We start from the raw sequence: 26,813 nt of genomic DNA on the forward strand, positions 1-26,813 counted from the left end.
GTCAGGTGTCTGACAGCGTTAGCGCGCATCTTTGCAAGAGTGTATTTCGATGTCCACACATCGTCATCATTCATCACCGACAATTTCCAATCAACACTTAAGCATCTCCCTGAGGCTCTGATAACAGATGATTTATCATAAGTCACTGGCCATCGCATCAGCTGCTTATCATTGGAAGGAGGAGTGTATTATGAACGGTGCTATGGTGCTTTACCTGATGAGGCATTAACTGGAACCTGTATACGGCTTGACTCGTAAACTACATATTAAAGGGATGCTTATTTCCTGAAGTCTGTGTCTTAAACAAAATTTATATCCTGAACAGCTACCAAATGCTATCAATAACAATAATAATAATAATAAGGATATTTATATACTGCCATACCTCCACATCACGAACACTGCACCTTAAAAGCAAAATGATGTAAAAAATCAGTTCTGATTAAAATCTTGTCGGTGTCAGTCAGTTCTCGAGACAGATAGAAATGATTCATTTTTCATTATTTTAAAATTGAGTTATCATAAAGCCATTCATTGAATCAAACCGCTATAGCCTTAGAGGTATCTCTGTCACCTGAACAAGTTCCGAACGAGTCGATGGATCCTTAATAACGCCAGCTGTTCGTAAAACGGGCATTTATAGCTTACCGCAAGGTATGCGTTTGGGAACAGATTTATGCATATATAAAATGTGACAGGATCAGGTTACAATATGAGCAGCTATTTCATGCCGGTGATCGTTTACTTCGCCAAAGTGCTAAATGTCTTCCACATTAAGCTGAAAGGCCATTATAGAACGGAAATACTGGTCAAAGCGGCATAGGAGCGGTGGGGTAGCCTGGTGGTTAAAGCGTTCGCTCGTCACGCCGAAGTCCCGGGTTCGATTCCCCACATGGGTACAACATGTGAACCCCATTTCTGGTGACCCGCGACGTTATATTGCTGGAATATTTCTAAAAGCGACGTAAAACCATACTCACTCACTCACTTTCCCACTCATCAAAACGTAAAAATTGGCATTACTACAGTTGAATATTGAATTATGACTGTAATGCAGTTGTCACAAAAACACTATGGGAACTCGGGCTAGAATAGCTTTAGAAGGCGACTAAAATGAGTCGGGTTGTCAATCTCAGTGATTTGCTTGTCTGCGTGTCATCGTAACCAGACGGCGTGGGACGTTGCTCATGCTATCAACGACGGGGCAATTTAAGACCATCCTGATATTGCTGGAATACTGCTAAATAACTAACAAACAAACAAACGTTGACAAACCGTTACTCAGCCAAAAGGCTGGGCCTCGATACCCTCACCTTTTCCCACAAATTTGGTCGATATTTGGTACAGTGATTTATAAACACATGCTTATGACAAAGTGGTCTCGTGCAATGGTCTCCGTGGTAGCAGAGATTTCTTAGGATCAGGGAAAGGATTATATTCCATCAGGATTCCAAAAAGATGAATCCCAAAATGAACCCAAACAGGCATCCCACCCTACATCCCGCCAGGCACCCAAACAGGAATTCGATCAGAATATTCCATGTTATTCTAATTTTTATTTAACAGTGACGTATGTTCAACATAGGGGCGGTCGGGTAGCCTGGTGGTTAAAGCGTTCGCTCGTCACGCCGAAGTCCCGGGTTCGATTCCCCACATGGGTGCAACATGTGAAGCCCATTTCTGGTGTCCCCCGACGTTATATTACTGGAATATTTCTAAAAGCGGCGTAAAACCATACTCGCTTCATCTCACTTCCTCACTCATCAAAACGTAAAAATTGGCATTACTACAGTTGAATATTGAAAGGGCGTGCGTAGAAACATAACCCAGTGCAGTGTTGCCATCGCTAATCAGTATGTCAGTGTTTATGCTTGTTAAGACCTGACAAACGTAAACTGTGTGTTTGACCTTTGTTTGATGGACTGTATGATGAGACTAGGAAAGGGATGGTCATCACAAATAGTCAAAGCTTCCGGTCAAGTATTATTAAGGTATCGTCTATGTACACTGGGTTTCCGGTAGCCTGTATGGTTGTCGTACTGGCGTGCCTGCAATGAACCTGTCCTGGTCGTGTCAGCAGATGAACTATATCAATACCTCATATGATATATATCATGTGTAAATGGTAGACATGTGTCACACATGTGCCTATAATAAAAATCTGCTTTACGTGTATTCATCTGCAACACGATATCGACATCTGGTACCAATAAGTGAAAACGGTCGATAGGAAAAATTGTACACCCGAGTAACATGACAGTGAATGATTCATATTGAACTTTGGATAACAGATTCTTTCAAATCATTTTCTTCTTTCTTATCGTGAGGACATTGTATAATACACTTCATTTTTAAGCGTATTCTCATTATCGCAGAGGCGTTTTGTAGATTTTCACAGGTGCAAGGTGTTCGATTCTACTTACATAATAATAAATTTGATAAAAAATATACTGCGTGGAAATTCTCCAATGCAGCACATGCTTACCCTTTTCACGAACACATGGTGTCATCACCTATTTTTAGCAATCCAGGGGCACGGGGGGCCCAGTCGTCTAAGGCGCCGCGATTCGCTGTGTAGAGTTGCGTGCCTTGGGCACGCCAGAAACCTATGATTGTGGGTTCGAATCCCGGTCCGTCCCAATTATGTTTCTAGGTTTGTCAGCACCATACCGGTGCTCGGGGGTTTCACCGAAGCGGTAAACGTCTGAGACCTGCAGCTGCATCTCTTCGGGCTTTCCTCCCACATTAAGCTGACACGCCGCGATATAACTGGAATACTGTTAAAAGCGGCGTTAAACACAACTCACTCACTTTTAGCGATCCATTCATATAATGTTCACCGCTATTTTACCTTTTACGCCCAATGTAATCTGTTTTGTTGAATATCGTGATTTGTTCGGCTCTGACGTTGACATGTAATGTTTACAATAAGACATACAGAACGAGCATACGACCAAAAGTGGGTAAAAACTGAAGTTAATTACAATCAGTTTATATTTCATTTTCTATCTGCACATTTGAATTACTCAGATTTTCATTTCGGCATACATGAAGCTAGGCCTTGCTAACATGCAATCAATATGAGCCACAACCAGGTCATTATATTAATCTATCACATGTGCAGTTTGAGATGAGAAATTCTTCATGCCAGTACCAATAAGTATTTCCTAATAGCTTCCTGCGATACCAACGTATGCAATTATCAGGGTATTCACGAATGCAATTTATTATCAAATCTAAGTCTTAATCATACCTTTGGCATGCCAGCAACTATCCCAAGGTCACATTTGACATTTTTATTGTCCCCAAGTGGATAATGACAACATGAAAAGGCTGTGGTTACAAATTGCATCCGAGTTTATACTGCTTTAATGTACGATATAAGGACAGAACTTTGTGAGGTTAGGTGAAATTGGGTTTAACGTCGCGTCCAAGATTATTGCACTTATATAGCGATTGTGATCATAGAGATGTCAGTGACATTCAAATAGTCAATGCTGTCTATGTACACCCTCACGGTGGACTAGGGCGTTCCCGACCATGTTGCTACCTTCAGTCTGACGCATGGACTCGACTTCGTAGTCAAACTAATAGATAGCTACATCGATAACAAAATACTTCATCTCGTTTTTATCCCCAAATATGATAGTTGCCAGTACTAATGAAATTGTTTTTGTTTTTTTAATAATATAGATATTTTTTATCTTTAATTTCAAATGTATCAGAAAACATTAAAATAAATGAAAATAATAGTTTTGCTACATGGTCGATATATTCTGATAAATGTTCTATTACGTTTTGCATCATAAACTCATTAGCATTTAACAATAATGCTGAGTCAACAACAAAAAGGAATGTTTGAGCCTAGAAAACTGTCACACACACACACACACACACACACACACACACACACACACACACACACACACACACACACACACACCTACTGCGATGCAAAAAGAAATGTTGCTTGTAAGCAATAGAATCTCTGCACAAAATTAACTTACTGTTTTTTGTTAAAATCAATAAACGCGCTCTCGTGGCACCGGATGGTCTGATCGAGACTTAATTGTTTACAGACTGTCGTTGCATGGCAGGCGTACTATAGCGCTAGACAACAACAAACATGCAAATTGTGTTAGCGTCGGGTGCTAGTGGAACAGGACATGCATACCCTTTTCGCGTACACCCGGCGTCCTCGCTGATGTTCAGTGATCCGCTATGTTACATTTTACGCCCAAAGGAATCTGTTTCGTCAGATTATCGAGACAGTTTTTTCTCTGGCGTTGACCTTTCATATTTCCATGCAGGTACTGGGATTTCGTACGTCAATGTCCAAGTGGAATGTCGTGGAAATTCTATCAAATACCTCTGTTATCTTCACAAACAAATATAACTATGTTGTTAATATGCACATGATAACAGGACGCAGTTAACAGTCGTATCATTTTGTTCAATATGTCAGAATAATAGGGATGGTTCATTGCATTTCTTTGTATTTGTTTTGTTTTAGATATAATAAATATGCTGTCCTTTGCAAATGCTATTTTTTTCATTTGAATGAAAATGCCATCAGAAAAAGACATTATTGTATTATGAAATGACAAATTTTCTATTTAAGCTGACCCATCACACTCCTTTGATGATTGCCCATCCTTGTTCTTACTACAAAATAACGATACATTTTAATGCTTATTAAATCCAGCTTGTGTAACATACTAAACGCTACCTTCCAGTGGGGGCCAGTTGTACAAGAGAAACTAGAGGTTGGATACCAGAAGTTGTACAGTGTCTGTCATACTTTGAAACAAATATATCCAATACAACCCATGCCCGTCTATCATGGTTGGCATGTCTAGATTACTGCAGTTTCAGGAATGAAGATAGTCTCTGGGCTCCGTTTTAATATATTTGATTACGATAATCTAACAACTGTTCTTTTCTTTGAAATCTGTTCATTTCAGGGACTAGATGTTAGTCTAGGTTCCAGACTTAGATATCGTTCATCAAGGGTTTCAGAGATATATGGCGAGATTGTGTTCCTCTGAGCGTTTTCAAATGATTTATCATGGTGCACACAATCCACGTACCGTAATAATACCTTGTTTATGGATATTACTACACCGACAAGCATAACACTTAGCAATACAGGTTCGATAACCTACAGCGTCAGCTTTGGAATAAACAAGAAAGACATTCACTTCCATTCGCAGACAATGGGCCAAATCGGGAAGTGTTTTACTTTCAAACAGAACAGCTGAAACTGTATATCTGTTTGTCTAGTCTGGCGCAGATTCCCGACAATGAAATCTGCATAGTTCACATGGACGTGGCAATCATATGGCAGGTTATGCAACATCACGTTCAGGGAAGAATCAATGTCATTTAGGCATCACTTTCCAATTACTGGAATTGCAGGGCTCTGCGCACTGGAAGACTACGAGCTTTGATCTCTTCCAGCTTTAGCAGACAAGACTAAGTGACACTGATAAGTTGTTTGAAGACTTTAAAATCTCGAAGTACACACTACTGCCAAGTACTATTAGGAGATGGGCATGTCTATAGTTGCTAATGTATCCATGCGTTCAGATGGATTTCTTGCTGTTGGAGTAGAATGTCATAAGGCTCTCCAGTAGAGTATGTTTTGTTTGTTATGTAACGCCGCGCTCAGCAATATTCCAGTTACATAACCAGCTACATGATCAGGACTAGACAATCCAGCGATAGATATTGGACCAAAGATCCACGGGTTCCGAGGACATATAATCAACCAACTCACCAAGCCTGACCACCCGATCTATTTGGGCTCCACCTACGGCAAGCATAGGCTGCTGGAGACCAACTGAAACCCGCGCCGCCATGGGGCAGTATAGTGGAAGGGTTAAATGTGGCTGTATCCTTATGCGACAGATAACGGTCAACTGCACTGAAACCTCGTTGATCCGAAAACTCCGGTAACCCTTCACCAGGACGATCATTGCTAGGAAACAGACATTACTCCGTACCCAAGAGTCGTCAAGCCGAAAATGTGTTTCGGGGTTCACTGTCTATGTTAACTGACGATTATTTGCTATGACGTTACAGCGATGGAACGTTTTGGTCTTGCACTCAATCACATCCTTGATAACCAAAGAGTTCGGTATTTTGAATGTATTTTTGTAATGGCATTGTTGAACTGAAATAAATTCAGTACGTTTCAAAATGTTTTGGTCTACAATAGAATCACTTGACTTACATGAGAACATTTAAGGCTTAAGCCAACGCTTACGTCCATCAAAAGATTGGTTATTGTCAATTTTGTGTATGTAAATTGAACTTCTTAATACGACAATCACTCATTGATGAAGACTGTCTCTAAAATCGGAAACGTTGATTCAGAAGGCACAAAGGTACAGTGTTAGTCAATATTGCAAAATCAAAAATCAACACTATCCGATGACAAAGATCAATTACTCAGTCATGCTGCCAATCTTTTCACCGATACTAAAATATAGAAAGTATGTTCAATAGTACTCACCAAAGGGTTAATAGGTATAGTTAGCGAACATTTTCACTGAAGCCATGAGCAAGGTGCTGAACAGTAGACTGAAGGGAAGGGCTTTCTATTATGGGAAATATAAATACAGGCCCACACGCACATGGCTGGGTAAATGCACAGTCCCTCTTTGCGGTAGCGATGTTGCAATGTGTATGGAGACGTTGGTGATATACCAGTGTTACACAGTTAGTGGAACAGTTTTCAAGGATTTTGGTATTCGAATGCTTTTGGACACGTTGTATGCTGATTAATGAGGTAGGTGTTCTTATTGTGGTGTACTGTACTTCTCATGTAAGTCATTACTCCACATAGGTGTGCACCCGGTAGAAGCAGAAGCACGGTAATGGTTGGAAGTCGCGAGAATATTATCTGTTTCTAAAATTGCTTTTCTAAACTTCTGTTGCGTGTGTGTATGCTTAGTTTTATGCTTAGTTTGTCTTTGTATGCTGTTTAATTCGGAAGTGTATAACATGACGCGAACACAATTAACATGGTTTGCAGTTAGATACAAATAATAACATCGTTTTCATTGCGGCATTTCTTTTTGTACTTTGTGACCAAATACTTTTACGTATTTGAAAATATATGATATTTTCATTCGATGAAAAAACAATTATCTGTCGAAACTACATTTCTTCACACTCAGTGACACTGTGGTTGATATCGCAAAGATCATAAAGAAAAATACAAAATAAGTAGAAATTTGTTTTTTCTTGCCAAATGACGTGTTTATCTCATCTAGTGACCTGACAAAGTTGATTGTTTCACGAATGGTTCAAGACAATATCCTCTTTGTACCAACCGATGCCATCATTAATAAACCAAAGTGCACTTTGATGAGGGCGCGTGTACAAGTGTATTCTATGTAAAACATAAGTAGGGCTGACAATGATTCCATTGAGGTACGTTGAACATGTACAGTAATGTTATTAATTAACATTATGAGCAAGCTTGAGAATAATGATTTTAGCAGATAGAAACGAGCCCTTCGCCTGTGATTCATTTACAAACAATTACTAGGGTACTCCTTCGAGAAAACAGATCTTGTTCGATGGGATACGATTCATAATGCGTAAAATGATAACGAAAGCAGACATGTTGAAGAAACAATAGCTGTTTCAACTGAAACATGGACTGTGTTATGTAACCATCCGTCACTGATAGGTACTCCTTCGCTATATCCTTATCCTCTTCACCTTTATAAGCAGTGATTTAAGTCATGGTAGTTCGTTATCGAGGCCCAGCTTTACGAAATATGTATAGACATAAAAACATGTTTATAATTTTGGAAATACTGGTATAATAATAATAATCATAATAATCACTATCATCATCAGCAGCACCATTATCAGCATAATCATCATTCCAATAGCACATTGACATAGCGACATACATTTATTTCAGGGCCCCGTTCCACAAAGCCATCTTAGCGCTAAGGTTATCGTAACTCCCATACTTTAACACTGGCTAACGATAGTCGTAGCGCTAAGATCGCTTTGTGGACCGGGGCCCAGAATATTACCTCTGTAAGTTTGCATATATATTGGATTCTTAGCTCCCTGGAGAGTATCATGCTGCAATCGTATTATTTTAGAACTGGAATATGGGAGTGACATCAGAGCACTAAAACTACATTTGGAAGTCCAATCACTAGAGTATGACATATTGCCCCATCCTGTTTCCACGACACTGTCCAGATGATGTCCGCGGAGAAAGGTTTTCCCTGTACAGGGACATGGTATTTAAAGGAGCTCAGATCTGGAGGATGATGTGATTGAAACTAAATCTCTGGAGACTTTAAGATTGTTATCAAGCCGGAGTTCGTTACAACAGCGTGCGACAATGCTTGATAAAGAAACAGCAATTGAACACGGAATGCGTTAGTGTTATCATTGGTCAACCTCCAGAGAATCGTGAACAACCAGATCGAGAGTATCCTGAACCACATCCATGAGGTAGTGACTTGTGCCGGTAACTAGCGCAGTGGTTAGCGCTGTTGTTCCCCAGATCTACAGTATCGTGAACCACAACCAATGTATGTATGTGTGTATGTATGTATGTATGTATGTATGTATGTATGTATGTATGTATGTATGTATGTATGTATGTATGTATGTCTGTCTGTCTGTCTGTGTGTGTCTGTGTCTCTGTGTGTGTGTGTGTGTGTCTGTCTGTCTGTCTGTCTGTCTGTCTGTATGTATGTATGTATGTATGTATGTATGTATGTATGTATGTATGTATGTATGTATGTATGTATACGATATGACCAATGCTTTTTTAAGAACACATCTTCACAGTGACTATAATCTATAGTTATATGATTATCGGCGTCTTACTATGAAGGACACATTGGAATTCATTTATCCATGGATTTTGGATGCCAGCCCGTGGGAATACGATTAATTTCCTTATTCTACTTTATAGCATTAGCCCAGAGTGACCCATTCGCCACGGGGGCTGCAATTAGCTCTGCAGAGGTCCGTCCATTGGGCACGCCAGAAACACATGATCGTGGGTTCGAATCCCGGTTCGCCCGATTATGTTTCTAGGTTTGTCAGCACCATACCAGTGCTCGTGGGTAAATGCCTGAGACCTACATCACTTCCTCCCACAGTAAGCTGAAATACTGATATGGCTTGAATACCGTTCAGAGCGGAGTTATGGGGCACGGATGCCTGAGACGTCTAAGGCGCCGCGATTCGCTGTGCAGAGTTGCGTCCCTTGGACACACCAGAAACCTATGATTGTGGGTTCGAATCCCGGTTCGCCCCGATTATGTTTCCAGGTTTCGTGCTCGTGGGTTTCATCGAAGTGGTTAATGCCTGAGACCTGCATCACTTCGGCTGACACGCTGTGATACCGGAATACTGTTAAAAGCGGCGTTAAACCCAACCCACTCACTCACTCAAAGCGGAGTTAAACAAAATTCACCCACACACTCGGTGAGATTGCGGAACAAAGTTGTCTTATAGTCTCAGACAAAAAGTGTGAGGTAACATGTCGGCAACACAGGTGCTTTCATGGAATTACAGAATATAACGCTACAAAGAACAGTCATTATGCGCATCAAAGCAGGTAACGACGCCTAACGTCACATTCATCAACGTTTTATCTCAACTCTAGATACATCCTCTGGTATAGACAGAAACCATAATTAGTTTAAACCTCAGAAACTGCGTTGACCCCTTACCTTTCATCTTACGACTTTTGTATTTAGAGTAAAGTGTTCAAGCTCACCCTCAAAGGATGAAGGATGCAACCTACATGTAAGAGATGCTACCTAAAGAAAGGGTTCCTAAATCAAAAACATCCGCTTTCGAGAGACGTTCATGGTATAATTGTAGGTCAATGTTCAATGCCAGCTTCTGCTGTGTTCATATTTCCGAAGGATTCCATTTGTTTCAGTTACAATTTCTCACTAATGTCATCTTGTTATCATCAAGGGCAAGGCTTTCATAATGAGAAAGGACTATATGAAGGCCCTGTATAAACAAAATGCCGTTGATATATGTCATATGAAAAAACGGTGTTGTCGTATTACTTATGACTTGTATGAATGTCGTCATATGCCCTACCGCATTGACGTCACTGGGTGTTATCCGATCACAATTCCAAAACGTCAACGCCAGAGAGTAATCGATTATCTCAATTATCTGCCGAAAACAATTTCATTGGGCGTGAAAGGCTAAGTAGACTTGTGATAAACATAAGTATGATATGTACGGATCACTGAGCATTCTTCACATTCCTGCTCTTTTCTTACATCTGTTTGTGAATCTGTCTGTTATATTTTCAAGACGGTTACGGGGGGCACGGGGGGCCCAGTTGTCTAAGGCGCCGCGATTCGCTGTGCAGAGTTGCGTCCCTTGGCCACGCCAGAAACCAATGACTGTGGGTTCGAATCCCAGTTCACCCGATTATGTTTCTAGCTTTGGGTTTCACCGAAGTGTTAAACGTCTGAGACCTGCATCACTTCGGGCATTCCTCCCACATTAAGCTGACACACCGTGATGTAACTGTGATGAATACTGTTAAAAGCGGCGTTAAACCCAACTCACTCACTCAAGAAGGTTACAGCATCAATTATTGTGATCATTACTGAAAAGTAGTTATATTAGTAAAGTTATAAGCGTGGTAGTTATTGACATTAATGTACATGTAGGTTCTATTGGAATGGACTAGCAACAGAAGTTGTTGTAGTTACTGTAGTAGCAGCATATGTAGCAGTAGTACTAGTAGTAGCAACATTTGTAGTAGTAGTAGCAGCAGCATTAGAAGTAGTAGCAGTAGCAGCACTAGTAGTAGTACTATTAGTAGTAGTAGCATCACTAGCAATTGTAGTAGCAGAAGTAGAGGTAGTCTTAGTAGCAGAAGTTGTAGTCTTGATAGCAACAGTATTAGTAGTGGTAGTAGCACTAGTAGTAGTCTTGATAACAGCATCCGTAGTAGTCTTAGTAGCAGCAGTAAGAGTCTTAGAAGCAGCAACAGCAGTAGTTGTAGTAGTAGCATCCTTAGTAGCAGTAGCAGTAGCATCAGCAGCAGTAGTAATAGTCTTTGTAGCAGTAGTAGTATCAGTAGCTGCAGCAGCAGTAGTAGTAGTAGCAGTAAAAGTAATGTAATAAGTGTGATAGTTCTTGAAAAAAAAAGAGTAGATTATATTGGAATGAAGTAGCTACTGCAATTGTAGTAGTAGTAGTAGTAGTAGTAGTAGTAGGTAGTAGAAGTAGGGGGAGGGGGAGCAGCAGTAGCAGCAGCAACATATGAAGTAGTAGCTGCAGCGGAAACAGTAGCAGCAGCAATATTAGTAGCAGCAGCAGGAAGTAGGTGTATTGTTTAAGTAGTAGCAAGAGCAGTACTGAATGCAGAAAATTAAATACTAATGGCTGCTATAGAATGATAAGCTTATTTGATTAGTTTCGCAAACTCTCACACACATTAACATGATCACGAATATTCAAAACTAAACCGAAGCAGCAAGAAACTGTATTTCCTAGAGATAATTAGAAAACAGTCAACGGAAACATGTCTAAATTCAGGACATAAGTATGCAAAGAAATACAGTAAAACCTGAGACGCGTCACTTCATCAAACCATTATCAAATAAATAGACCCAAGGACAATGTGGATCGATGTTTTCACCTTATATTAAGCGTAAGCAATTGATTTGAACCTCAGCCCTAAGTTCGGCCAATCTAACCGTTCTTTACGTCACTTGTGCCTAAGTTCCACTCTTCAGTTCAAGCTCTCGTGGGCGAGTGACTCTTGACAATAGAGCTATATTGACAAAAACCTTGTTTCAGATAAACGCCGAGCGCTTCTTCCTCGTGGATTAGCATGAAGACGTCATGAACCAGGTTGGTGCTGAGGCCGTGTGTCTGTGTTGTCAGACTGCAAGATGATGTTGCATCAGAGCTCTGCAACAGTCGCGTTCCTCCTGAGACTAATACTGAAAATGTCAATACATAATTAAGTACTAAGTCAAGTCTATCCCCGTGATGCACGAAATGTGGCTTCAGTCTGGATATTTTTAAACAGCGTAGAATCCCATAACAGTTGCAATCACTACATAGATTGCTACATTTCTGTCAAAGGTGTGGAATTCTTAAGGAGCATGATAATGACAAAAGAACCTGGTGTCTTGGTGTGAGTAAAAAGGCCCCAAACCAAAGTCGTACCTTTCATCCTGTTTTGAAACAGACAACATAATTTTCCAAATATTCACGGGTAAGTAATTATGCTGAGTCAACTACAAAAGAAATATTTGGGCCGAGACGGTTAAATTGCCCACGACTGTGAGTGGTGCTTCCCGTAGGGCAAGGCATGCTCAATCTTTTCGCGAACACCTGGTGTCATCGCTGATTTTCATTGATATAGTCATATACTTTTCAGCGCTATTTGGAATCTGTTCCGGTTGATACTCGAGACTGATTATTTTCTGTCTTTGGCGTTGTATATGTATATGTGTCCGAAAATGCTTCAGGAATGAGAACTGATCATTACATTCAGAGGTCACTTGTGTCGTCATATTGGCATGAATAAAAGTGACTGCCAAAGGGTCATTTTGCCGTCTTGCAATTTTGTTTGTTTGCTATTTCAAATATTATGATTCATAATTATCTATCTAGGAGTTCATGTTACTCCCACGGCACATGTCTCAGCACTACCTACAACGCTGTACTGAAGATTAAGACAGACACCGTGATGCATAGTCCCCCTGACAATATCTGCAAATGAATGTTGCGATATTTACTCATTTTACTCCGTTCATATGTTGGGAATTAATCAATGGGGTCTTGTATACTGTCATTCATTCTCGCAACGCGCCACTGACTACAGACAACGTGCAGGCAGGTATCCAAGGAGGCCAGTTGACGCACCCGCTGCGATGCAGTTCAGAAGAAGCGAGCCTTTGCTTCCATGAATTCATCATAACTTTGCATATAAATCTCAGCATGGTGTTTATCCATCCAAAATGTGCGAGGGTCATTTATGCAATGGCCACGCTTGTGATATTGTAGCCAGTTGATGATGTCTGATATTTACAAACCCGTGACGGGTTGGTCTCGTGGGACGTCGACTCGTGACGGCTGGCTTCCCGGGGCTTATCACGATAGACACTAAATCAATACATTTCACTACATGCTGCATCAGTTTGGCCTATCTTTGTCGTTGATGGGACGAAACGTGTATAGACGGTAAGATAACGTCATTTTAATTGTTTATTTGTGTTATCGAGTACAATTAGATGGTCAGTTTGTTTGCAGATAACAAGTACATGTAGACAGTAGGGACGACCTGGTCTGTTCTGCATAGCTTTGAGTAAATTCGGATGTACAGTGCACTGAGGCTTTTTAACAAGATCGCTTATGTTTCATTTATTCTTGCACAAAATTGATGATAAGCACATTTTCTGTATGCAGTATTCACCTTTACTGATCATGTAAGATGATATGTGTCAGTTATTCATTACGCTAACAAGTATTCGTGTATCTGTCCCTGATTTCAATTATTGACATACAGAGTGCCGTGATCTACATGTATTGTTGAATTGACTACTGTGGCGTTAAATACATGGTTACAAACTTTCCAATCGCGTGCAAACCTTCCAATTTACGTGCAGTTAAAAAGGTACTTTTTAACAACTGTTTTAGACTTAATGTCACTATAACACTTAATGCAGTAGGACTCGGACATTCATAATACATTGATCAATGCAGAATTTGCTTTATTATTCCTTTACATAATCAAATAATGTAGATGTAGAGAACCTTCGCTCTTAAACTTGTTTAATATATACATTTTATACACGTCAACTTAGTAATGATAAAATATAATATAAACGACAAAACCATGTCCATTATCATATAGTAATGATACAAATGTTCTTTAAAATACGAGAGTTTCCTGCCTCAACGGTGACACCCGTCACAAACGCATGCACAGGCAAGTCAATTATCTCCCTGAATAAACACTGGAACATATGGTACCCTTCGATCACGATCATTACCTTATAAGATCCCGAACGTTGAACAACATTCAGCGACCCCTTCAATCTCAACTATAACTTAACATTTACTGTTAATAACAGTAGTCGTTATTCAGGTATAAATCTACAATAGTGTTCTTAATGAATTTCTTGTCAATGTGAAACATTTGAATGCAATCCTGATGTCATATATATGTTATCAAAGCTATCTGATACTGTGAGTATTCCTTGGCAGATATGTTCCCAATAACCCATGTTTGTCCTAAGAGTCGTGATGGGCATACCTTCTGACATTGCTGATTGCGTGCCACCATGGATCGTTGACCAGTGTTCAGTAACTGGTTTGCCGGGTGTCGACTGTTAATTTATATGCATGGTGCATCTGGAATGTTGCTGACAGTAGCGGTACACATCATTCATTCACTCATTCACTCAGTACAGTGAGTCAGTGAGTGAGTATAGTTTTTCGCCACTGTTAGCAATATTCCAGCAATATCACCGCTGGGGATACCATAAATGAGCTTCACACAACAGGCACAATGTACCCGTTTGGCTTTAACCACTGGGCTACCCCACCGCCCCACTCAATACAGGCTAGACATTATTACAATGAGTCGATTATCCCCACTGCAGCAGTAAACAAGTGTAACAATTAGTGTCTCGATGTCCAATACGTATCCAGGTGCAGTCCAGTGCACCGAGTACTATAAAGGGTTATGGAGATATGCCTCGATGATTTCTAGCATATTTTGTGTTCAAAACTGATTTTATAAAGACATATAATCTCAAGGGAAACATTGAACGTTTATTAATACGGTTCGAAAGAGACCCTAGATGATATTATGGCCATGTTTTCACAAAGGATATTAGTTTTGCGGAGTTAATGTGTCGTTATCTAACAAACTGTATAAGCCTTTGTGTATCAAACAATCTGAGCTCGGGGACATTGAACTGGCGGTGGAATGATGGTTGCATTTATTTCATTTAGGCCAAAGCCAGAACTCTGTACAAGCATTTAATCATTCACCGCTCTGATATACTTTACGGTCATGCCATGCAGTGTCAGCTGCCAATTGATGAGGAATTAAGCTTCAGTTTGACGAATCATGTGTGTGAAACATTCGGTAGACTGTATTTACAATCGTAAGACAGAACAAATTGTATTTGCGTTCTTAATTTGTTTGTTTGTTTGTTGTTTAATTCCGCACTTAGCAACATTCCAGCTACATGTCGGAGGTCTGTAAATCATCGAACCTGGACAAGACAAGCCAGTCTTTAACACCATGAGCTTCGATCTACGCAGTTGGGATACGATGACATGTATCAATCAAGTCAGCGAGCCTGACCACCCGATCCCGATAGTCGCCTCTTACGACAAGAATGGGTTGCTGAAGACCCGTATCTACATTGGTACTGATACACGAAAAACACTCAACTTACACTGAGAATGATACTCATTTCTGAAGAATATGTAATATAGTTTGGGAAACAGTCAAACAGAATAGAGTTATTGGCAGTATGGTAGCATCCTGTATATGAAGCCCCATCGTAAATATTACACATAGATTATGCTGCGCTCAATGAGATTTCAAATACATCGATATCTAGAAGTTTATTTTCCAGTTTGACATATTTTAATCTTAATTAACTATAACTATCCTGTATTATCAAATTATGCAGTGGAATTTCTAACATTACTGTTCATAGCGGGGCAAAATCAAACGAATTCACAGTACCAGCAAAATGTATAAAGTATATTTGTTTTTTTAATTATAAAAGTGTTTTGTCATGTGTCCATTCTAAAGATTTGAATGATCTTCCATCATGGCTGAAACGCATTTGTCCAAAGAACCACATTTCCCCGATTAAGCCTGCAATTCATTGACGCCTCATGTATGCACCCTCACAAGGCTATATCTCCTTATAAACCCTTCAATCAAATAGTCTGGCATATCCCATGTCAATAATTCACAAAGTATGACAAGCGTATGTTGAACATGAATCTTAGTCTCTCCCGAAGGATTGCCGCGACACGAGAGTCTTGTCTTTCAGGACCGATGGAAATTTCAAAATGAAATCGTTTAGAGAATTGATTGGTGGATATTTGCACAACTGTAAACGACATCAGGGATAATTCATGGTACCAACAATCACGAATGTATAAATAGAAAGTCTTAATGGTTCCGTGCAAGTTCAGAAAGCAATAGGACTATCATTTATACAGGAACACGTGATTCTGTGCCGTTGATGGACATCGTTACGCTCAGATGATGAGATATATGTGAAAACCATATATTATTCAAACAGTGGTCTGTATTAACACAGTATCCGTTGACCACCGTGTCAATGTAAGACTTCATACCCTTATCTCTTGGCCAATGGGCGTTATTTGACCTCAAACGTTATGCGCTCAAGATGTACTTCTTAAAACCAAACTAAAATGAAACATTTAATGTAATCCAGTCCCTGGTTTATGGCAGTGTAAGACAAGACTGGATACTTGAGTTACGCCACGAGAGCTTGACAAGGATATTTTAGTCTAGTGACATTTATTGATTCTGTATGATGTAAAACTATGCGCTCGATTACTTTATGTTAGATCGTCAGACAGCGTATTATAGCTTTGGCTAAATGGCGTACACACTTCAGTTCTTTTTACTCGCCGAAGTCGTTTAATTTATATATCGAAATGAACATTGAATATTTGCTATGATAACGGGAGACATATACATACTTAATATATTTCAAGATGAAACCCCAAACAGATCTTTCCCACAAGGAGATTAGAATAATCCTCGCTCCCTAATGCGTTAAAAAATCACTTCAACGAATGACATTTGTACAGAATGCTCGGTGCACGTAAGCGAAGGAAAAAATGTACGGACACCGTGAATACACGTAATCACAACTCTGAGAAAAGAGACAGACCATTTGATAGTCTGTGGTAGGGGACAGGGAGGGTTGAGGGGGATAGAGGAGAGTGTAAGGAAATAAAAACACAGTGACACCTGGTGTCTACACTATTTGATAATGATTCATTAACACCTGCCCATGATATAGTTACAAACGTACAATCCAAAGTATAAGTATCATCACTATTTGATAGTAATTCATAAACACCTGCTTGTGATTTATACTCACACGCAAAAGAAACGCAAGTAGTTTTAAGAAAATTGGAGACAAGCACGGTACCATAAATTGATACGAGTTTTAGCATGTAGTGAAGCCTGATGGTTTTATCAATATTTTTGGTTGCATTTTGGAAGCCCCGAGTAAAAACGCAACATAAAAAACGAATCGCCAAAACGCACCATTTCAATCGATTATGTGGGTATGATGCACCCATTTCTCGCGAAATCGAAAATGCGCGAACTGTCACGGACTGTAGTGGGTATAAAACTGTGGCCGATTCTTGGACCTACCACTCCTTGGTCAACAATGCCATGCCTAACTCAAATTCAGAGAAACCAGACTATCGGACGTTTGGAAGCTGGAGAGTCTGTCCAAGTTCTTGCCCGTCATTTCAACGTTAACATAACAACAATTTACCGTCTCCTGCATCGATACAATGCTACACAGACCACAGATGACCTTCCTCGGAGCGGTCGTCCTAGGGTCACCACACCTTGACAAGATCGGCAGATTACCCGTCAACACCAGCGACATCTGTTCCTAACCGCAAGTGAAAGTGCTCGACAGACCATAGGAACACATAATCGACACATTAGCCGGGACACTGTGATCCGAAGTCTCCGTTCCAACAACCTCAGATGTCGCCGACCAGCACGTCGTCCTGTTCTCCAACCTTGACATCGACAAGCACGACTTCAGTGGGCACAGGGTCATCACAATTGGCGTCATCCTGAGTGGAGGCGTGCCATCTTCTCTTATAAAAGTCGCGTTTGTGTCTCCAATGCAGACGGAAGAGTCAGAATTTGGCGGCGTTGAGGTGATCGTTTCGCTGACAGAAACGTTGTGGAAAGGGATCCATGGGGTGGACCTAGCGTCATGATATGGGCAGGGATTGGACTTAATGCGGGATTTGGACCCATGTGCTTTCTGAATGTTGGTCAAGGTCGGGGACACGGCGTCACTGCTCAGCGGTATATCGATCAGACCCCACGTTGTTTCATTTTTTGCGCAACATCAACAACACATTTTCCAGCAGGACAACGCTCGTCCCCATATTGCCAGAGCTACCATGGCCTTTCTGCAACAACACAACATCCGTGTTCTACCATGGCCAGCCCTCAGCCCTGATCTGAACCCCATCGAACACTTGTGGGATGAGGTTAAAAGGCGTCTGCACAATGTGCGCCCAGTCCCTGCAACTGTCGATGAACAGCTGCTCTGGATGTGTGCAGGAGTATCCCTAGCGCCTTCACAAATCGTCTGATCCACCCAATGTACAGGAGATGTGTGGCAGTGATCAGTGATGGTGGTCACACCAGATATTGGCTGACATTTTGGGTATTGACCCGAAACTGTGTAAGCCCTTAACATTTGAAAAAACCCAATTATGCCATCTGCCATTTAATCCATTAAACTGTCTTCAGTCATTTTGTTGTTGTCAATCTTGCCCTATTAGTATTTCTTGTCTTTACTTTTGAAAATAAATAAAATGTATACTGCATACTCGACTTGCGTTTCGTTTGCGTGTGAGTATAGTTAGAAACGTACAATCCACTCTCGTTTTAGCAGAGATTTGTAAATGAATGTGGAAGATTTTGTAGCTTTTATTTGCACCGCTTACGGGAATTTTCAAAATAGGGAGGGTTATTCCCTCCCTTCTCTTTGGATTCGTGAGTGAAGGAGTAAATCCAAATTGATTTGACAGCCGACAGCGACTGGTGTGTAATAATGTTATGCTACGTCTGTGTAAAGTGCTTATGCAATATGGTAAAGTGCTCCAGTAGATTTTATTGGTGATAAGGGTCCAATCTATCCACGGGCTACGTGTATTCGTATTGATTTCCGTTCATCAACATGCACATCCCTTGATTTGTAATTTAGATATTACTCATTATGGTAGTGGTGAAATGTCACATGCCAGTTCGAGAGGTAACATGTTAAATTAAAAGTAAACCCCACGTGTACTCCTCACATTTGGCAATGAATTACATTTGGTAATTATCATTTAGTTTTTTATAGGCATTTTTTAGAAGTTGACGGATGACAAAGTAGACACAATTTATGGATAACAACTTCTTTAATTCATGTGAAGGCGACGTTTCAGTATAGATCGTTATACCGCTGTCAAGCAGGACTGGTTGATTTCCACGTGTCCATGTAGACGATGGATGAATTGTTCGATAGGCATTACTTAGAAGTTGACGGATGACAAAGTAGACACACTTTAATCACTGTGAAGACGACGTTTCAGTATAGATCGTTATACCGTTGTTAAGCCTTCTTAGTAATTAAAGAAGTTGTTATCCATAAAGTGTGTCTACTTTGTCATCCGTCAACTTCTACTCCGTCTACTTTGTCCATCCACCTGAGTTGTTTCTGTATTAGAGTAGAATAGCCAGTCTCGATTATTCGCCAAAACTGCTTTCATAAGTCGCAAAAGGCAAAATAGACGTAAAAACTATATTGATAGACCACTGAAACCTGTGATGACACCAGGGGTTCGCGACAAGGGTAAGCATTTCTAGTCCACCCGCCACGCACACAATTTTTATAAAAAGTAAGTGTTTGTAACCTGTGTTTGCGTCATCGGCCTGTAAACAAACAAGACAAACAAGTGATCGATAAACCAGACAATTGAGTGACCCGTGAGCCCATTTACTCATTTTGTTGAAACTAAAAACAATTTGATTTTTTAAAATACATCTGCTGTATAAAGTGCTGCTTGTAAATAAAGAAGAGACTATTAAGAAAACATGTTCGTTTTGCAATAAGTAGTGGCACCTTTAATGTCTGTGCCTAAACATTTTTTGTAGATTCAGCATAACTGATAAATGCTACATAGCTTATGCTGAATCACGGGAACCCCAGTGCACCAGCAGAAACATCGACCAAGTTCAAGTGAATACAAAACATCAATGTCAAACTGATCTGGTGGAAATAAGTTAGGATGGGTCCCCAGCAACCTGTGCTGGTCGTAAGAGGCGACCTAATGGATAGGGTTGTCAGACTCGGTGACTTGGTTGATAGCCTGTCCTTGGTCCCCGACGGTTTGGATCTTTGGTAATAAAATCAATCACTGGATTGTCTGGTCCAGACACGACTGAGCACGGCGGTAGAGAACAAGCAAATATTTAAAACATGGAATTGATCTCGGTTAATTATATACGTTATCGTATTATTTACAAAATGCAAAAGAGTACCCTAAACGGTCATGTTCTGCTTGCCAAATTACGGGCATGTACCAATTAATTTGGTAATATTAGTTGATTTTTTTTGGCTCAAAATATAAACAATATCAAAAGGTTTGGTTTGTTTGTTGTTTTAACGCCGCACTCAACAATATTCCAGTAATATGACGGCGTTCTTTAAATAATCGAGTCTGGACCAGACAATCCAGTGATTGAAATCATGGGCATCGATCAACGCAATTGGGATGACATGCATCAACCAAGTCAGCGAACCTGACCACCCGATCCCGTTAGTCGCCTCTTACGATAATTAAAGTTCCCTTTTACAGTAGGCATGGGTTGCTGAAGATCAGTTCTACCCGGATCTTCACGGGTCCAATGTCAAAAGGATAGTTATCTCTGAAAGGTAAATATTGTAGATTTGACATTTTCCATCTGCACGGTGTTTGTGACAATTGCTACACATAGCTTACCAAATAAATCATAATTATAATTATATAAATTACTTATCTGGACACTGTTTACACTCAATGATATACAAATGGACTAAATGGGCATCATGTCGTGATTATTACAAGATGCATCTGTTGATATCATTAGTTTATCATAGCGAGAGACTTATTTGTCGGATTCGATTTGACCTGTTTACACAAGGTCTTATCTATACCAACACAGCCTCTTCACGTTCACATCCACCACCGTCATAATGCTACTCTGATATCTGATGTTAATACAACCCTGTACAAGATACACGCAGGTTCTTGGTGTGGTGCTGGTTGTTTCTGTTGTGCTTTTAACAATATCCATATCGGTATATTATGGAATCCTAGAAGGGACATTGTCGCGTTGTCGCATTGTCACCCTTACAAAAACAAACAAAAAGTTTCAAAATCAACCAAAACGCTTTAAAGCGACAACGCGACAATGTCCCGTCTAGGATTCCACTGTATGGCCATTACATGATATTTTTTTAATTTGAAGTTTACACGATATACGGCTTTTCCATTGGACACAATTTGTCGTTCATACGTTTTTCACGAGATCGTGTTCTTGAAATGACGTAAACACTGACGGACTACTTCCACATTCCTTGGGAAACCCCTGGGAATTCCCTAGCACGAAAACATACACAAGCGTTCTATCTGATCATTTAGAATCTTTATTCTTGGTCTCAGCGTTTCAGTATACATTGAGAAATGTCAGAGAGCGTGACTGCATGATTGTTCACGAATATCCTCGCTACGGCCTGTCCTAATGAACAAACGAAGAAATGTACATCTAAACTATCGTAGTATCGACTGGATTCGTGTCTAGGCTGGCACTGACCGTCTCCAGCAATCTATGAATTTACCTTAGTGTCTGTTTGACGCATCTTTATTCACCTTTCAATGATCGGCCAGTTCATCAATGATAACTAACACATGTAACCGCCAGTGGTTATTTAACAACTTCGGAAATCTCTCCCGTCACGTTTATCGTGTCGGCCATTTTGACGTCTTGTACTTGATGTAAATGTATTACGACGCGCTGTCATTGTGACTGACTTACTGAGGTAGTTCAGAACTTTCTCATCTAATGAGGATATGATTTGAACTCATGTGCTGCGTAAGATGTTTCTGAAGAGCTAGTTGTGCATCCATGCGCTCATGTTATCTCTCTTTTTGAGGAACTATTTTACTCCGCGATATAGCTGGTTGTTGTATGGCTGTCAGTGTAAACATGAAGACACACGTACTAAATAAAATTCTGTTTAGATCTTGGCCTCCATCCTTTGAGGTAAGAAATTGTGATAAAAAATTATAAGAATTGACTTTCACTTTGTGTGAGTTCAATTTGGCCCTCCCTCTATGAATGTTCTCACACAAAGTGAAAGTCAATTCTTAATTAAGTTTTTTTAGAAACTCAAATAAATATTTAGCTTACGTTTAACCATCGATGTATTTGAGATCAGTTTGCTAGACTGTGCAGATTTGACCATTAAACGGCAATACCGAGGTCAGTAAGTTGCTGATAGCTGTTTCCTAATGTTTACATCTTTCATTCACAGCATGATGGAGAGGATATTGTAGTGTATTTATAAGGTTCAACAACCATCATAGCTTCTATGGATTAAACATGACATGTTGCCGAGGTTGGGTTGAGATAATTAAACATTATGACGAACGTTATTTATCTACAAAACACAGATAGAGAGCTAAGCGTCAATGTGTTTTATTCAAAATGCATACACTCGGATATTATTTTGTGTGTGAGTGAGTGAGTGAGTGAGTGAGTGAGTGAGCTTCACCACCGCTTTGAACGGTGAAACTAACAGTTATTATGACTTTAACGAGTTCGGGGATAACTTGCGGACGTGCAGTTGTGGAATGCGTGATATATACAAGCCATACTTTACTGTTAACTGACACGTGCAGGTTTTCTCTTTGAAGTCCTGGAAGACATTTATAATTCCGAAGAAGCGATACACAGCGTTGAAAGTTGATGGTGATAAAGGCTGATTGTATGTTAAAACTCAACTTACTGAACAGATTTTTTCCATCACTATTTGACATGGACGAACAATTGGGACAACTGAAAGCACACTGTCTTAAAAGCCATTGAAGATAGAAATCTGGCAACTTGCAGATTAGCTCTTTGATCTGAAAACAACTATGGTAAGCCATTTGTATTTTGCACTCGAAAGGTTTTTAAGATTTTGTTGCTTTGACCTGGTTTCTTCAGCTGGCAGATGCCCATGGCTACAGGCTCGAATCCCAGATCCATTCTGTTTATGATTTGTGGTCTGCCATTACCAGATCCGATCAGTATCAGCAAGTGGTGAACGTCTGCGTTTTCTCCCTTAAAAGCAGACCACCGTGATATATTACAAAATACACAAATAAGCTGTTTTTAACCCTAATTGGCTTATTAGTCCAATCAGGGCGGTTAAAGCGTTCGCCCGTCACGACGAAGACCCGGGTTCGATTCCCCACATGGGTGGAATGTGTGAAGCCCACTGCTGGTGTCCCCTGCCGTGATATTGCTGGAATATTGCTAAAAGCGGCGTTAAACCACTCACTCACTCACTATTAGTCCAATCGGTTATTCGCTCACTCCTATTCAACAGATTCAAAATAGTGTCACACATGACATATGTTAATGGTTTGATAAATATCGAATTACATTTAAATAATCGAACGTGATAATGATCAAACTGGTTCCGAAAACAATACCACCTGGAGCATCTGAGCTGAGAAAACACGCGCCCGCTGTGCGGTTATTTTGATAGATTGGTTTAGGTGATACCGCTACGTTTACATTTATGTCAGAACACAGATGCATTAATGGATACACATTAGTTAATCAACAAGACCTGTTTATGACAAAAACAAATATTATCGTCAAAGCCGAATTCATGCGCATATATAGTAGACTATTATAAATTCAATTATTATACTAATTTTTATGAGCTCTTTTGAATTTTTCGGATAGTTAAATATAATATACAGAAATAAAAACTCGCTTACAGATTAATAAGTGCTCTCCTATTGCACAGAACAGTAAATGGTTAAATGTTTATAAATGAAATGGACAGTTGAGAACGGAAATGATAAACCAAGCATTGAGAGAGAAAAGTACAAATCACCTTTTTATACCCATCGCTAACAACAGTTACTTAAACCAAAGGGAAATAAAATTGAACAGAATAATGATTTTTACATAAACCAAGCGAATAGCGCACTGATGCGCAACATAGATAGATGTGAATGTACATGTTCGCGTCCACCAGTACTGTGTATCGACCTTCCAATATCCGTTCAGGGTAAATCCAAAGTCTCTCATAAGGAAACACGGTAAGGAAACACGTCTTCAGGTTGAACGGTGACGTCGTTTTAAGGAGGCCCTGCTTAAACAGTAGCAGTAAACAGTAGCTCAGTGTAACTTATAAGTCATGTGCCGCTATACGCTGATTGCTGGTTCGAATCCAAGTGTCAACCCGATTGTTATGAGATGTCAAAACCATACCCGTGCTCTCGGGTAAATTGCAAAGACCTATATCACATTCTTTTCATCTACTGATGACATGCACTAATACAACTTTAACACAACATATAATCGTCATACCATAACAAATATCGTCACCTGCAGATACAATGTCAGCAGTACACAACATATCAACTACCACCAATACAACATACCATAAACACACCGTCATACCACATACACAACACACTGGCACCAACCAACACAACACAACATACAGTCACCCAACAACACAACACACCGTCACCAACCAACATAACACACCGTCACCAACCAACATAACACACCGTCAACAACCAACACAGCATACCGCCACTAACCAGCACAACACACCGTCACCAACCAACACAACATACCTCCACCAATCAGCACAACACACCGTCAACAACCAACATAACACACCGTCAACAACCAACATAACACACCGTCAACAACCAACATAACACACCATCACCAACCAACACAACATACCTCCACCAACCAGCACAACACACCGCCACCAACCAGCACAACACACCGCCACCAACCAACGCAATATACCGCTACCAACCGACACAAGACAACACAAAGTCACCCACCAACACAATACATCATCATATCACAAACAAAACACAACACACAGTCACCAACTAACACAACACAACACACTACCAACAACCAACACAACACAACGTCACTAACCAACACAACACAACGCCACCAACCAACACAACAAACCCTCACCAACCAACACAACACACCGTCACTATCCAACATAACACGCCGCCACCTTGCAACACAACATACCGCCACCAACCGACACAAGATAACACAAAGTCACCCACCAACACAATACACCGTCATATCACAAACACAACACAACACACAGTCACCCACTAACACAACAGAACACACCGTCACCAACCAACACGACACAACGTCACCAAACAACATAACACACTGTCACCAACCAACATAACACGCCGCCACCTTGCAACATAACATACCGCCACCAACCAACACAAAACACATTAACAACCAACACAACATACCTCCACCAACCAGCACAACAAACCCTCACTATCCAACATAACACGCCGCCACCTTGCAACATAACATACCGCCACCGACCAACACAAAACACATTAACAACCAACACAACATACCTCCACCAATTAACACAACACACAGCCAGCAACCAACACAACACACCGCCAGCAACCAACACAATACACCGTCGCCAACCAGCACTGTCACCATCAACATTCTTTCAACAGCATATTGCAATACGCCGTCGTCATGCAATCAATAAATAAATGCGACAACGCCCTTCCCATAGCCACAAGAAATCTGGTAAAAGCAAAGTCGAATGTTCGATGCCAACTGCATACTGTTTATGAATCACTATCACGTAGTGATGATTCCAGGTGTTCGCGAAAAGGTGAGCGTATCCTGCCGCATCGGTGGCACCCGTCATAAACACAGGCAAGGCAAGTGAATTGTGTATCTAAAACATGGGAACATATTGTACTAGACAAAATTAGGAATTACATCGTTCAACATTTTTTGCCACCGTTGCGTTAAATTTTGATGTGTCTTCCTCCTGTCTACCATAAAACGTTTTGAAACTTTTTCTGAGGCTTTGAATGTTGTAATTTTGAACAACTTCTGAAGCAAGAGTCGTATGACGCTCTTTGGAATCTTCGTGGAAAGAGTATGGTCGAGTCTACTTCAAAAGTCATCGTCATCGGTAGCATCAATGCAATCATGACATTATCCCCTCGACAAGAGAATTGTGTATTACATAATATATGTGTCAATCTCCATGTGCATATGAACAAGACCACCTCCTTGGTCTGGTGGACACAGCGTCTTCCCAGATCAGAAGGCTGCTGGTTGTATGTGTCATACCAAAGACGGTAAAAGATGCTGTCTGGTGTTAACGTTGTTACCCTGCCTGGAATTCGGCATTTAAGGGACAAACCAAGGACTGGTCGACTCGGAGTATCTGAGTGGGGTCCCCATGCTGCGTCATGGTATCTCACTATAAAACGGGCCTAAGTTGCACGAACAGCCGCACACAGACACGTCGTATATGTAGTGCAATAATCTTGAACTCGACGTTAACCCCATTTCGCCACACCTCTATCTAAGAGGTAGTTTCCAAAGTTTGCGATAAAGATACGTGTTAACAAAAATCATAACCCTTATGAACCTGGTAAGAGTCCACAACAACAAACGTGATACAGTGTTCTAAACCAAACCTCTATTGAACACATCTGCCCAGAAACATACATCTCACCTTCGTTATAAGGTATAAAGGTCACTTGTGACTACACGCGGTTAGTGGAAATATTTACATGTCTCGTGTATCAATGTTTAATCCAGCATAAATACCGCATTACTCCGGGGGGAACACGCTTCCCTGTAACGGTGGTGAGAAGCCTGGTATTCATTAGCACCAAAT

General features: G+C 40.4%; 1 protein-coding gene across 2 annotated transcripts in view; it reads left to right on the top strand.

Moving 5' to 3' along the window:
* The first annotated feature begins 6,734 nt into the window (after window positions 1–6,734).
* LOC139478561 (prostaglandin E2 receptor EP4 subtype-like) overlaps window positions 6,735–26,813 on the top strand; it is a 67,578-nt gene continuing 47,499 nt past the window's right edge. The window contains exon 1 of one of the 2 annotated variants that reach the window (XM_071261088.1): window positions 6,735–6,793. The gene's annotated coding sequence lies outside the window, so the exon portion shown is untranslated. Of the gene's footprint in view, window positions 6,794–13,211; window positions 13,234–26,813 lie in introns of those variants that run through there. The other variant, XM_071261089.1, reaches the window with a different exon arrangement.

This window comes from Haliotis cracherodii, unplaced genomic scaffold (genome assembly GCF_022045235.1).
Source record: "Haliotis cracherodii isolate W230 unplaced genomic scaffold, xgHalCrac1.p SCAF_4, whole genome shotgun sequence".
NCBI lineage: Eukaryota > Metazoa > Mollusca > Gastropoda > Lepetellida > Haliotidae > Haliotis > Haliotis cracherodii.